Consider the following 14,133-nt stretch of genomic DNA (forward strand, 5'->3'; position numbering starts at 1 on the left):
CCATAAAAAAGCCAGACTACGGTTTGCAACTGCACATGGGGACAAGGATCGTACTTTTTGGAGAAATGTCCTCTGGTCTGATGGAACAAAAATAGAACTGTTTGGCCATAATGACCATCAATGTTTTGAGGAAAAAGGGGAATGCTTGCAAGCCGAAGAACACCATCCCAACCGTGAAGCACGGGGGTGGCATCATTATGTTGTGGGGGTGTTTTGCTGCAGGAGGGACTGGTGCACTTCACAAAATAGATGGCATCATGAGGACGGGAAATGATGTCGATATATTGAAGCAACATCTCAAGACATCAGTCAGGTGCGAACAAGTTAAAGCTTGTTCGCAAATTGGTCTTCCAAATGGACAATGACCCCAAGCATACTTCGAAAGTTGTGGCAAAATGGCTTAAGGACAACAAAGTCAAGGTAATGGAGTGGCCATCACAAAGTCCTGACCTCAACCTATAGAAAATTTGTGGGCAGAACTGAAAAACCGTGTGCGAGCAAGGAGGCGTACAAACCTGACTCAGCTACATCAGCTCTGTCAGGAGGAATGGGCCAAAATTCACCCAACTTATTGTGGGAAGCTTGTGGAAAGCTACCCAAAACATTTGACCCAAGTTAAGCAATTTAAAGGCAATGCTACCAAATACTAATTGAGTGTATGTAAACTTCTGACTCACTGGGAATGTGATGGAAGAAATAAAAGCTGAAATAAATCATTCTCCCTACTATTATTCTAACATTTCACATTCTTAAAATAAAGTGGTGATCCTAACTGACCTAAGACAGAGAATTTTTGCTAGGATTAAATGTCAGGAATTGTGAAAAACTGAGTTTAAATGTATTTGACTAAGGTGTATGTAAACTTCCGACTTCAACTATACACAAGGATGCAACTGGCATACATATTCTCTCTCAGCCACAGACGGAAATATTTAGTGGCACACAACTTTTATGATTGTATACCATCGTAAAACAAGATGACATTTGATAGTGATTTTACCACATATATATAATGTATGCTAATTCTGTGATTGTATGCACTGATTGACAATGAACATATACTGCTTTGCTTCACTAAACTCTGATGATTCCTGGTGATCATCAAAGTCCAAGATGGCGTAGCAGTCAGACGTCTTTGTCTTTGTCTTGTCTCGTCCCATGTATATATCTTTTTCTATCTTTTTCTTCGCATTCTTTTGAATATATTTTCTAAACCTCAACTTCAAAATACTCTCCTGCAACCCGCTTCACCCAATGCGGTGTGGATCTGTTTTTTTCTAAAGTATTTCTATTTACGTCTGAACTGGAATACCTCAACTGAAGCTAGCTTGCTAACTAGCTACCAGCTATCAGTCAGCTAACCACTGCTAGCGGTCATCAGCTAACCTTTAGCTCGCAAAGCTCTCGCCAGTTCGTACAACGCGTTTCAAACCAGAGCATACCGGACCTATTTTTCTCTCCATATCCCCGGATTCCTATCGCAAACTCTGAACCTTTTCATCTGGATCATCACAGCTAGCTAACCGCAACCCGGGTTGACTACTCCTGGATAATGTTTCCGTCCCGGAGCTAGCACCAACTAGCCTGGAGCTAACCCATGCTAGACCCATCTCCCGGATAGGGCTCCTAGGCTACTCCTGAAGCCCACTCCTCGGCTACAATATTGGGACCACTTCTACTGCCGGTACAGGGCACAGAACCCCGCCGATCCTTCACGACTGGAATACCGACATAATCTGTCCAAGGATCCCAACAGGCCCCTCAGGCGCGACGTCCCCTGAAGGCCCATTCTGGTAACCGCGGCCTGCTAGCTATCTAGAACATATTGGACTGTCAGCTCATCCATCGGCGAGTTTCTTGGACCACTATACCCATTTTGCCAATTGGACATGGACCCCTCTGCTACTTGGAACCTTACTAATTCCACGACTGGTCTATCGACGTCACCGCACAAGGAGGCAAAAACAGACTTTCCCCCATCGCGACGTTCATCTAAGGCCCTTATGATAGCTTGCTAGCCCGGGACTACTAACTGTTAGCTTGCTAGCCCCGACCTGCTAACTGTCTGAATCGCCGTGTCCCCAGCAAGCCCAACCACTCACTGGACCCATACGATCACTTGGCTACGCATGCCTCTCCCTAATATCAATATGCCTTGTCCATTACTGTCTTGGTTAGTGATTACTGTCTTATTTCACTGTAGAGCCTTTAGCCCCGCTCAATATGCCTTAACCAGCCATGTTGTTCCACCTCCCACATACGCGATGACATCACCTGGTTTAAACGTCTCTAGAGACTATATCTCTCTCATCATTACTCAATGCCTAGGTTTAACTCCAATGTACTATCTTCCTACCATACCTTTGTCTGTACATTATGCCTTGAATCTATGCTATCGTGCCCAGAAACCTGCTCCCGTTACTCTCTGTTCCGAACGTGCTAGACGGCCAGTTCTTATAGCCTTTAGCCGTACCCTTATCCTACTTCTCCTCTGTACCTTTGGTGATGTAGAGGTTAATCCAGGACCTGCAGTGCCCAGCTCCACTCCTACTCCCCAGGTTCTCTCATTTGTTGACTTCTGTAACCGTAAAAGCCTTGGTTTCATGCATGTTAACATTAGAAGCCTACTCCCTAAATTTGCTTTATTCACTGCTTTAGCACATTCTGCTAACCCGGATGTCTTAGCCGTGTCTGAATCCTGGCTTAGGAAAACCACCAAAAACCCTGACATTTCCATCCCTAACTATAACATTTTCCACCAAGATAGAACTGCCAAAGGGGGCGGGGTTGCAATCTACTGCAGAGATAGCCTGCAGATTTCTATCTTACTATCCAGGTCCAAAACAATTCGAGCTTCTACTTCTAAAAATTCACCTTTCCAGAAACAAGTCTCACCGTTGCCGCTTTCTATAGACCACCCTCTGCCCCAAGCTGTGCCCTGGACACCATATGTGAATTGATTGCCCCCCATCTATCTTCTGAGCTCGTGCTGCTAGGTGACCTAAACTGGGACATGCTTAACACACCGGCCATCCTACAACTCAACTTGATGCACTCAATCTCACACAAATTATCTATGAACCTACCAGGTACAATCCCAAATCCGTAAATACTGGCACCCTCATACATATCATCCTAACTAACTCGCCCTCCAAATACACCTCTGCTGTTTTCAACCAAGATCTCAGCGATCACTGCCTCATTGCCTGCATCCGTATGACGACCCCTCATCACTGTCAAACGCTCCCTAAAACACTTCAGCGAACAGGCCTTTCTATTCGACCTGGCCGGGGTATCCTGGAATTACATTGACCTCATCCCGTCAGTAGAGGATGCCTGGTTATTCTTTAAAAGTGCCTTCCTCACTATCTTAAACAAGCATGCTCCATTCAAAAAATGTAGAACCAGGAATAGCCCTTGGTTCACTCCAGACCTGTCTGCCCTTGACCAGCACAAAAACATCCTGTGGCGTTCTGCATTAGCATCTAATAGCCCCCGTGATATGCAACTTTTCAGGGAAGTTAGGAACCAATATACACAGGCAGTTAGGAAAGCTAAGGCTAGCTTTTTCAAACAGAAATTTGCATCCTGTAGTACAAACTCAAAAAAATTCTGGGACACTGTAAAGCCCATGGAGAATAAGAACACCTCCTCCCAGCTGCCCACTGCACTGAGGCTAGGAAACACTGTCACTACCGATAAATCCACAATAATTGAGAATTTCAATAAGCATTTTTCTACGGCTGGCCATGCTTTCCACCTGGCTACCCCTACCCCGGTCAACAGCCCTGCGCTCCCCACAGCAACTCGCCCAAACCTCCCCCACTTCTCCTTCACCCAAATCCAGATAGCTGATGTTCTGAAAAAAGCTGGACCCCTACAAACCAGCCGGGCTAGACAATCTGGACCCTCTCTTTCTAAAATGATCTGCCAAAATTGTTGCAACCCCTTTTACTAGCCTGTTCAAACTCTCTTTCGTATCGTCTGAGATTCCCATAGATTGTAAAGCTGCCGCGGTCATCCCCCTCTTCAAAGGGGGAGACACTCTAGACCCAAACTGCTACAGACCTATATCTATTCTACCCTGCCTTTCTAAGGTCTTTGAAAGCCAAGTTAATAAACAGATTACCGACCATTTCGAATCTCACCGTACCTTCTCCGCTATGCAATCTGGTTTCAGAGCTGGTCATGGGTGCACCTCAGCCACGCTCAAGGTCCTAAACGATATCATAACTGCCATCTATAAGAGACATAACTGTGCAGCCGTCTTCATCGAGCTGGCTAAGACTTTCGACTCTGTCAATCACAACATTCTTATTGGCAGACTCAACAGCCTTGGTTTCTCAAATGATTGCCTCGCTTGGTTCACCAACTACTTCTCCAATAGAGTTCAGTATGTCAAATCGGAGGGCCTGTTGTCCGGACCTCTGGCAGTCTCTATGGGGGTGCCACATGGTTCAATTCTCGGGCCGACTCTATTTTCCGTATACATCAATGATGTCGCTCTCGCTGCTGGTGATTCTTTGATCCACCTCTACGCAGACGATACCATTCTGTATACCTCTGGCCCTTCGTTAGACACTGTGTTAACTAATCTCCAGATGAGCTTCAATGCCATACAACTCTCCTTCCGTGGCTCCAACTGCTCTTAAATGCAAGTAAAACTAAATGCATGCTCTTCAACCGATGGCTGCCCGTACCTGCCCGCCCGTCCAGCATCACTACTCTGGACGGTTCTGATTTAGAATATGTGGACAACTACAAATACCTAGGTGTCTGGTTAGACTGTAAACTCTCCTTCCAGACTAAACGTCTCCAATCCAAAATTAAATCTAGAATCGGCTTCCTATTTCGCAACAAAGCATCCTTCACTCATGCTGCCATACATAACCTCGTAAAACTGACCATCCTACCGATCCCCGACTTCGGCGATGTCATTTACAAAATAGCCTCCAACACTCTACTCAACAAATTGGATGCAGTCTATCACAGTGCCATCTGCTATGTCACCAAAGCCCCATATACTACCCACCACTGTGACATGTATGCTCTCGTTGGCTGGCCCTCGCTTCATACTCGTCGCCAAACCCACTGGCTCCAGGTCATCTACAAGTCTCTGCTAGGTAAAGCCCCGCCTTTTCTCAGCTCACTGGTCACCATATCATCACCCACCCGTAGCACGCGCTCCAGCAGGTATATCTCACTGGTCACCCCCAAAGCCAATTCTTCCTTTGGCTGCCTCTCCTTCCAGTTCTCTGCTGCCAATGACTGGAACGAACTGCAAAAATCTCTGAAGCTGGAGACTCTTACCTCCCTCACTAGCTTTAAGCACCAGCTGTCAGAGCAGCTCACAGATCACTGCACCTGTACATAGCTCATCTGTAAATAGCCCATCCAATATACCTCTTCCCCATACTGTATTTATTTATTTATCTTGCTCCTTTGCACCCCAGTATCTCAACTTGCACATTCATCCTCTGCACATTCTACCATTCCAGTATTTAATTGCTATATTGTAATTACTTTGCCACCATGGCCTATTTATTGCCTTACCTCTCTTATCCTACCTCATTTGTACATGTTGTATATAGATTTTCCTACTGTATTATTGATTGTATGTTTGTTTATTCCATGTGTAACTCTGTGTTGTTGTATGTGTAGAACTGCTTTGCTTTATCTTGGCCAGGTCACAGTTGCAACTGATAACTTGTTCTCAACTAGCCTACCTGGTAAAATAAAGGTAAAATAAAAATAATAAAATAAAATAAATTATATGAAGATGGGCCTTGTGCCGAGATGTGAGTAGTGCTGAGCATATTCTTGTCACAACCAAAGTTCAAACATGGCTAACATGCTGACCACACTGCTTGCATCTTGTGCGCGAGCATTGCAAAATAAATGTACACATACATGTTATTCAATCATTGCACCCAACGTTGGCGCGCTTGCGTGCGCCAACGAACGTCTGCATTGCCAGGCGCTAAAATAGATGTCAGCTCTATTTGTAATGCTGAACGCAGTGCAAGTCCTGCCTCTCCCATCTCCTCATTGGTTTATAGAAGCAGATGCCATCTCCCCATTGGTTGTACCCACGTGGGTGATTAAAATATGAACTGAGGTCGGTCAATCGTGGTAATACACCTATGAAAGTTAGATGTCAGTCGCCATATAAAGAAGAAAAAAGCCTGGAAGGAGGAGAGATGACTAGAAACGATTCGGTTGACCGTTTTATGTGTGGATTAATTACCTGGACCTTGTGCATTTCAGGTAAAATAACAACTCAGCGTTTATATCCCAGGACAAATTAGCTAACAACAGCAAGCTATCAAAATAGGACACATTAGCTAGCAACTGCAAGCTAGCTAGCTAAATTGCCATACATGTTTAATGCTTTTCGACCAAATGAATATAATTGGTTCAGAGTTTGTTTTGATAATTCAACCTGTGTGTCGTGATCGCGTTTGGTGTGGGGGGACAAAATCAATTTGCGCACGATGGTGCACGCGCTCGTCCGGTTTGGGTATGGTGTTAGAGGAAATTATGTTTACCATTACAGTGGCAAGGCCGTATTACCCTGTGTCTATTATTTTACAGATGAATCAGTATTATGAAAGCCACCCCGGATGACACTATAAAAGAGTATTGAAGGAGGGTAAGCTCCTGACTTTTGTTGTGAGGTTACAGACAGTGGGTCATATGTGTCCATACAAAAACACAATACTCCACAACCCCGAAAGAAAGCATGGACTCCGTTGCACAATGGTAAGAGTGTGTGGAAGGCCACTGGTCCAAAACTTTTGCCTCTGACCAATTGACCTGCCATAGCAGGTCAATTGGTCAGGTGTAAAATTGGAAAAGTGTGAAATTGAAGGATGATGGGCTCACAACCTAATTTTCAGCTCTAGAGTGGGAAGGGGGGATGGTCAATTATCTTTCTTAAGGCAACGGGAACCTCAATTTAAAGACTAAGTACTTTCCACCATGTAATCTGATTGAGAATAACTAATGATTATTATGATAAAACTATTATTTATTACAACTGCAGCTGCAGCAATCAATATCCTGTTTGCTTGGTTTTCTAGGGTGTAGTTTTTTATAAATTGGTTTTAAGGTCAATATTTGTCCTTGTTCTATTGTACTTTCTTTCTTTGTTTGTGTGTTTGTTTCTTTCTGGTATCGCTTTCTTAAATCTCTACAAGCACACCCACAGGATTTACCTAAAATCTAGGGACTATCTGATCACATGGTGAAGTGCTCACTCCAAAGGCCTCAGACACACCAACAGCGTTTTCTGGCTACTTAGCACCTCTGAAAGTAATTTGTGAACCGAGTGTGCACCGATTTTACATGTTGAATGGCATGAAAAAATGTCCGCAGTCAGACGTCTACAGCGGCTGGTCCCTAAAATACAGCGGCTGAACTATTGGCAGATGAAGGTTAGACCGCATTCGTTGCAATGTGTGCGAGCCTTTAAATATACATCACTCAATGACCTGAAGAGTCAACCCACATACAGCACTGCACTGTCTCAACATGTCACACACGCGCACGCACACGCATGACGATGATGATGATACGGTGTTTATCAGAAATGATATTTAGATTATATCATTTAACCAGGGCTATACATTTGTCTGATTGTCAAAGGAATATAGAAGTTCTGAATTTAAATATGACGGTGGGGCTGGCCAGCAGTCTATGCTGGATAAATAAGTAGGGCGAGAGAGCCCATTCCCCAAGTCTCTGACAGTATTTATAATTGGTTTACACATTCCACCGCGGATTAACATTCACTTCTTATTTGTGTTTTAATCAATCAATTAAAACATTTGGTTTGGCATCCTGTCTTGCTCGTGTCAAACCACACTTAATCATATCTACTGTAAATATATAGTTTTATTTCAACGGATTCATGTACTAAACACTAAATTATTGGAAACAAGGTTGTGTTTTTTAAACATGTGAGTGCCTTGGACACTGCAGCTTTGTTATTATGTTCAGCAACAACAACAAAAAACATTTGAAGATATGACAAGATGGTAATTACAGGATAGTAATTCAACGCACAATACGTGTCATTCCTTGCATCATTTGATCACTGTATCAAATGTTTCATCCACTAGAAATCCTTGCATTCCACACAGAGCTCCTGGAATGATCAATAAATCCTCGATAAAACGACGGTTGTGCCACCTGCTGGTACGTCATTGTCCTCCTGGCCAATCACACTAATGTACCCGGAGAGACACTTCCCGTGCGCTCCTGGAGATTCCACAGCCTTCCGTAATTAGTGCCCGGTCCTTGGCGGATACGCTGACCGGCGAACAGACTACAGTTAAGCAAGGCGCGAGCGGCAAGGCTGCGCACACTGTCAGAGGACTTCAACGTTTTTATTTGGACTGACCTATGAAACTGTGCGGAACTGTGGACTGCGTCCTTAAGCCAAATGTATCGTCCTTGGCTTTATCCGTCAATTAATACAGTTGTTTGTAAGAGGTAAGTACAAATGTGTGAGTAATATTACAATGTGTGTTTTGTAAAAATATTATATTTTATTAGGTTATATACTTTTTTTTCTTGGTCACGGTTTCTTGAATTTCTTTCTAGTAACGTTATATGCATAGTTGTACGCAGTTTCACCATCATGTTGCTGATTAATGTTGCAGTGTACCATTGTCATATTCTCTGAAATTACAGAAAATGTGATAATTATAATATTTGGAAATTGTTTAGTTGTGTCATTTACTATTACACACCTTTTTATATTGTCTACATTCTAATATCGCTATTTTCTAAGTTTGAGGAAGCAAGTGCTAGCGCATATAGCTATAGCTTTTTATTTAATGTGCTGACGTTACACCCCAGCATCCTCTACTGCAAACTGGTCCCTGAAAATAAATGAAAAAATGTTGCTGCCTCTCTTCATCATTTAATTTCCTTGTATTTGTGCATGATAGTTATGTGCATTGTTAGAGAAAGGGAATTGAATTGTGCCCTTACATGGCATGTGGCAGCTTTCATGTATTGTGGTTAATGTTTATTTACAATGTCCAAAAATGGAAAGGCAAAGGGTACTTGAGGGTACTTTGACGTAGTGTCAGATAATGTCAAGCTTTATAGCATTGGTAACAAACTATGTAATCTACAGCCACCCCAGTGGTATAACTGTCTTATTCAAGCTTTATATAGGTTTTTAAAATATATTTTTACATTATTCCAAGCCAGATGTTTCACTCATATGTTTAGAGGCTTAAATCATATATGCTTGCCATTTTTTGGGGAATTGTTGCATGATATACAAACTGTCGGCTATACCTGGAATGTGTTTGATAAAATATGTATTTACATGCGGAGACTGAGCCAGTTGACTGAACATTAGAGATACAGGTTTTGTGGTTTGGTATTTGTTACAGTTGCTATACTGTAGGTAAAGTGGCTTTGGCCTATAGATGGAAGGTTCCATGGGAATGTTGTGACAGCCTGAGATGATCATTGTTGACTAGCTACAGATTGTACCCCAGATAATGTGATATAACCAAAGATCTTTGGTGTCCATTACTGGGCGTTACAGGAAAGCCCAACATCTTTTGTTCTCGATTTGGCCAAAGTGGTATCTTATAAATGTCCATGTCCAGTTGCAGGTGGTTCGTTTGAATTTAGACACCCACCTATCTCCATCAATAAGAGAAGATTTGAAATAGGCAAGATGGTGGCGTATACATTGTTGGATTACTTCATGGAGCATTTTCAAAAATTCAAATTAACCGCCTGCAACTGGACACAGACATATATTTATAAGGTACTTATTTCGGGGCGGCAGGTAGCCTAGCGGTTAGAGCGTTGGGCCAGTAACCAGCAAGCCTTCAACATATTCTTATAGCCTACATATTCTTACCTCTATGTTAATTGATATCCATTGAATTGTGTCCATTCTATGTTTTGGAAAGTTTTGCATAAATATAAAAAGATAGATGGTATCATCATAAAACAATATCAATTTAGATCATACAAGGGACTAACAAACCTTACCTTAAATTGAGGAGATCTTTACATTTTTCAGTTAAGTGCCTTCACCTGCTGTCCTTTCAAATTCAAATCGAAATATTTCAGTTGGGCAGTTAGGTTCCTGCAAGAACCCCACCAACTAAGGAGTTTCCTCGATAAACCCCACCTCCTATGGGGTTCTTGGAAGAACCTTTTGGGTACCATTTTCAGTGCCAAGAACCCTAAGGTTTTTCAAAACAATTTAGAAGAACCCTTGTTGAACCCCTCATTTTTTGTGTATTACATTACCTGGTGTACAATGTGTAGCTAATTTTTGACGTGTTTTCATGGTGTGGTACTGAAGGATATACAACGGGTGGGTTTAATCCTGGATGCTGATTGGTTAAAACCGTGTTCCAGCCAGTGTCTATTCCACAAGATAGCACCGGCTAAGGCAATGAGGTTGAAATGCTTATTTACTGTTCCATCTCATTGCGTAATCCACGGTCTCATCATCCCAACCAGGCAATTTATAAACTTGATCTCCACTGTAAGAAAGCATATAGACATTCTCTTTCTTTTGGTTTTCAACAGCAGAGATTTGTATAAACCTTGCTATCTGTCTCTCCAACATTTGCAACATTGTTTCAATATTGAAATCTCCAGCTGGCCCATAGTAATAAACATGTTGGGAGTCGGGATGAGACAGACAGGCAACTTCTCTCAGCCAGTCGAAATCATGAATCAGCTTCATTTTTATGGATATGTCAATAGAAATACAGATCAGATGAAACAAAATGCAGATAGTTTGCTGTTTTTCCAGCAAACTGGGAGGGGGGCTCGTGCTGGCTATTCAGCAGCCTGATGGTCTGGGGGTAGAAGCTATTGGCCAGTCTGAAAGCTTTTGCTATGATGCTTCTATACTGCCTTTGTCTCATTGATGGAAGTGGGGAGAACAGGCCGTGGCTCGGGTGGCTGAGGTCCTTGATCTTCTTGGCCGTCCTGCGACACCTGGTGTTTGGGTGTTCTGTAGGGCAGGCAGTGTGCACCCAATGGTGCGTCCGGCTGAGTGTACCACCCTCTGTAGAGCCTTGCGGTCAGCAACCAGGTTGTGATACAGCCCGACAGTATGCTCTCGGTGGTGCTTCTGTAGAACACTATGAGGGCCCTCGAGGACAAGCAGGATAATGCCCTCGAAGCCAGTGTTTGGAGGATATATTGGCACGTTTTGGTCATTATCACTTAAATAATACACCCTTGGTTGGCCTTAGTGGGGCTGGTTAGACAATTGTTGCTCAGACAAAACTGCATTGCTGTTCTTGCTGTAAAGGTGAACTTTTCAATGTATTATAGTGAAAATATTTCAGTCCTTGACCTACATCATTGTAACCATACAGGTCCATTGTACTGTATATTGGCACAATTGTTGCATTTATTTGTGTTTTCCTGAGGAAATATGAGGGAGTGTTAAGGTCTCAAACTACTTTCCTTCACAATTGCATTTTTGTTACAACTCCTAAACAACACAGGCGTATCTTGAAGAAAGGTCTCATTCGTGTTCCAATTATTTTATGGTACATTGCAGTAGGAAGCTGTGTCTACTTTTAGAGCAGCAGTTATGGGCTTACTGCAGTCAGATGGCCAGACGCATCATCTATGTCACTCATTGAGCTTCATTAGTCTTCATCTTTATGTTAAATCCACTGTAATCCACTTTCCCAGGACTTCAGAACAGACCAGTACAGAGTGGCTATATTTAGACAGGCCACCACTCATTCCATGCCACTGCTTTTGTTTGTGACATCTCTTTTCAGATAGAAAACCTATCTAAGGGCAATCTTGCTTTGTTGGAAAACTCCTCAGCTATTGGGGATATTGCTTTTGAGCACTTTGTTACAATTTCCAGGTAAGGGCAAAAGCATTCTGGGAAATTTAGATGGAATGGTTCAATGGGAAGATAACTCTGCAAAGAGGCGGTTAGGTTGAAATACCTGTGAAGTATTGGAGAAGGTGTTGAAAGTCTCTGCAGATCATTCCTTTATTGTAAACACATGTATCAGGTATGAAGGTAAGACCCAGATGCAGACAACGTCGAATTAACCTCTTTGGGGCCACCTGGCCAACATCCAGTGAAATTGCAGAGCACGAAATTCAAAATACAAAATCCATAATATATTAAACATTCATGAAAATACAAGTGTTATACATCAGTTAAAAGCTCAACTTCTTGTTAATCCAGCCGCTTTGTCAGATTTCAAAAAGGCTTTACGGCAAAAGCATACCATGCGATTATCTGAGGACAGCGCCCCGCATACAAAAGCATTACAAACATTTTCCAAACAAGCAGAGGCGTCACGAAAGTCAGAAATAGCGCTAAAATAAATCACTTACCTTTGAAGATCTTCCTCTGTTTGCAATCCAAAGGGTCCCAGCTACATCACAAATGGTTGTTTTGTTCGATAAAGTCCTTCTTTATATCCCCAAAAAGTCAGTTTAGTTGGCGCGCTTGACTCAGTAATCCACCGGTTTCCCTTGTTCAGAATGCATACAAATGAATCCCGAAAGTTACCAATAAACTTCGTCCAAACAAGTCAAACAACGTTTCTAATCAATCCTCAGGTACCCTAATATGTAAATAAACGATCAAATTTAAGATGGAGAATAGTATGTTCATTACCGGAAATAAATAACGAAGTGCTCGCCCTCACCGACACACGCCACAATACTACAGCCAAAATGGGAGGCACCTAGAAAAACTACAAATTCGAGCTCATTTTTCAAAAATCAAGCCTGAAACTCTTTCTAAAGACTGTTGACATGTACTGGAAGCCTTAGGAACAGCAATCTTGGAGGTATTCCTTTGATATTCCCATAGACAGCCATTATAATGAGTGGTGAGCTCAACAACAAAAAATTCCCGGATGGATTCTCCTCGGCTTTTCGCCTGCTATATTAGTTCTGTTATACTCAGAGATTCTTTTAACAGTTTTGGAAACTTCAGAGTGTTTTCTATCCAATACTACCAACTATATGCATATCCTAGCTTCTGGGCCTGAGTAACAGGCAGTTTACTTTGGGCACCTCAGTCATCCAAACTTCCGAATACTGCCCCCTACCCCGAAGAAGTTAACAATGGTTTAATAATCCAACAGGGGCAGGCAATAGACAGGTCAAGTCAGGCAGAGGTCAGTAAACCAGAGGTGGGGCAACGGTACCGGACGGCAGGCAGGCTCAGTGTCAGGCAGAATGGTCAGGCAGGCGGGCTCAGAGTCAGGACATGCAAGGGTCAAAACCAGGAGGGCGAGAAAAAGAGAGACTGGGAAAAGCAGGAGCTGAGACACAAAAACACTAGTTGACTTGACAAACAAGATGAACTGGCAACAGACCAACAGAGAACACAGGTATAAATACACAGGGTATAATGGGGAAGATGGGCGACACCTGAAGGGGGGGTGGAGACAATCACAAAGACAGGTGAAACAGATCAGGGTGTGACAGTACACCCCTCCCCTCCTCAAGGGGCGCCACCTGGCGTCCTACCTGGGCGCATACCTGGTTGACCGGGGTGCTGGCGGTGGAAGTCGGCGATGAGGGCTGGGTCCAGGATGTCTCTAGCAGGGATCCAGCACCTCTCCTCCGGGCCATAACCTTGATAGCACCCGTAGACCAGTTGATGAGGGGATTGTGTCGCTGGAGCCAGGAGAATCCCAAGACCACGAGAATCTGCGGGGGACTTGATGAGCAGGAATTGAATGGTCTCGCTGTGATTCCCTGACACACGTAGGTTGATGGGAGTGGTGATATGGGTGACCCGACCTATAGAGCGCGCGACCAGCACTCTAACATCCATGGGAATGGAGAGGGGCTGAGTGGGGATGTTCAGCTCGGAAGCCAGTGTGGCGTCCAAAAAGCTCTCATCGGCCCCAGAGTCAATGAGGACCCAGAGAGATTTTGACTGGTTTCCCCACAGCAGAATGACATGAAAAGGTGTGCGAGTAAGGGAAGCAGAAAAGGTCTCCATATGGCCCACCAGAGTTCTCACTCCTACCGGTGAGCCTGGTCTTTTACCGGGCAAGAGGACACAAAATTACCAAATGTCCCGCAATACAGACAGCTCCTTGTGTTGATCCTGTGTTGCCGTTCCATGGG

At 43.4% G+C, this 14,133-nt stretch overlaps 1 protein-coding gene across 2 annotated transcripts in view; it reads left to right on the forward strand.

Annotated features, from left to right (window-relative positions):
- The first annotated feature begins 6,160 nt into the window (after positions 1-6,160).
- The window catches only part of LOC139562432 (muscarinic acetylcholine receptor M3-like), a 120,329-nt gene continuing 112,356 nt past the window's right edge, over positions 6,161-14,133 (forward strand). The window contains exon 1 of one of the 2 annotated variants that reach the window (XM_071380148.1): positions 6,161-6,267. The gene's annotated coding sequence lies outside the window, so the exon portion shown is untranslated. Of the gene's footprint in view, positions 6,268-8,272; positions 8,497-14,133 lie in introns of those variants that run through there. The other variant, XM_071380147.1, reaches the window with a different exon arrangement.

This window comes from Salvelinus alpinus, chromosome 32, assembly GCF_045679555.1.
Source record: "Salvelinus alpinus chromosome 32, SLU_Salpinus.1, whole genome shotgun sequence".
In the NCBI taxonomy this organism is placed as follows: Eukaryota; Metazoa; Chordata; class Actinopteri; order Salmoniformes; family Salmonidae; genus Salvelinus; species Salvelinus alpinus.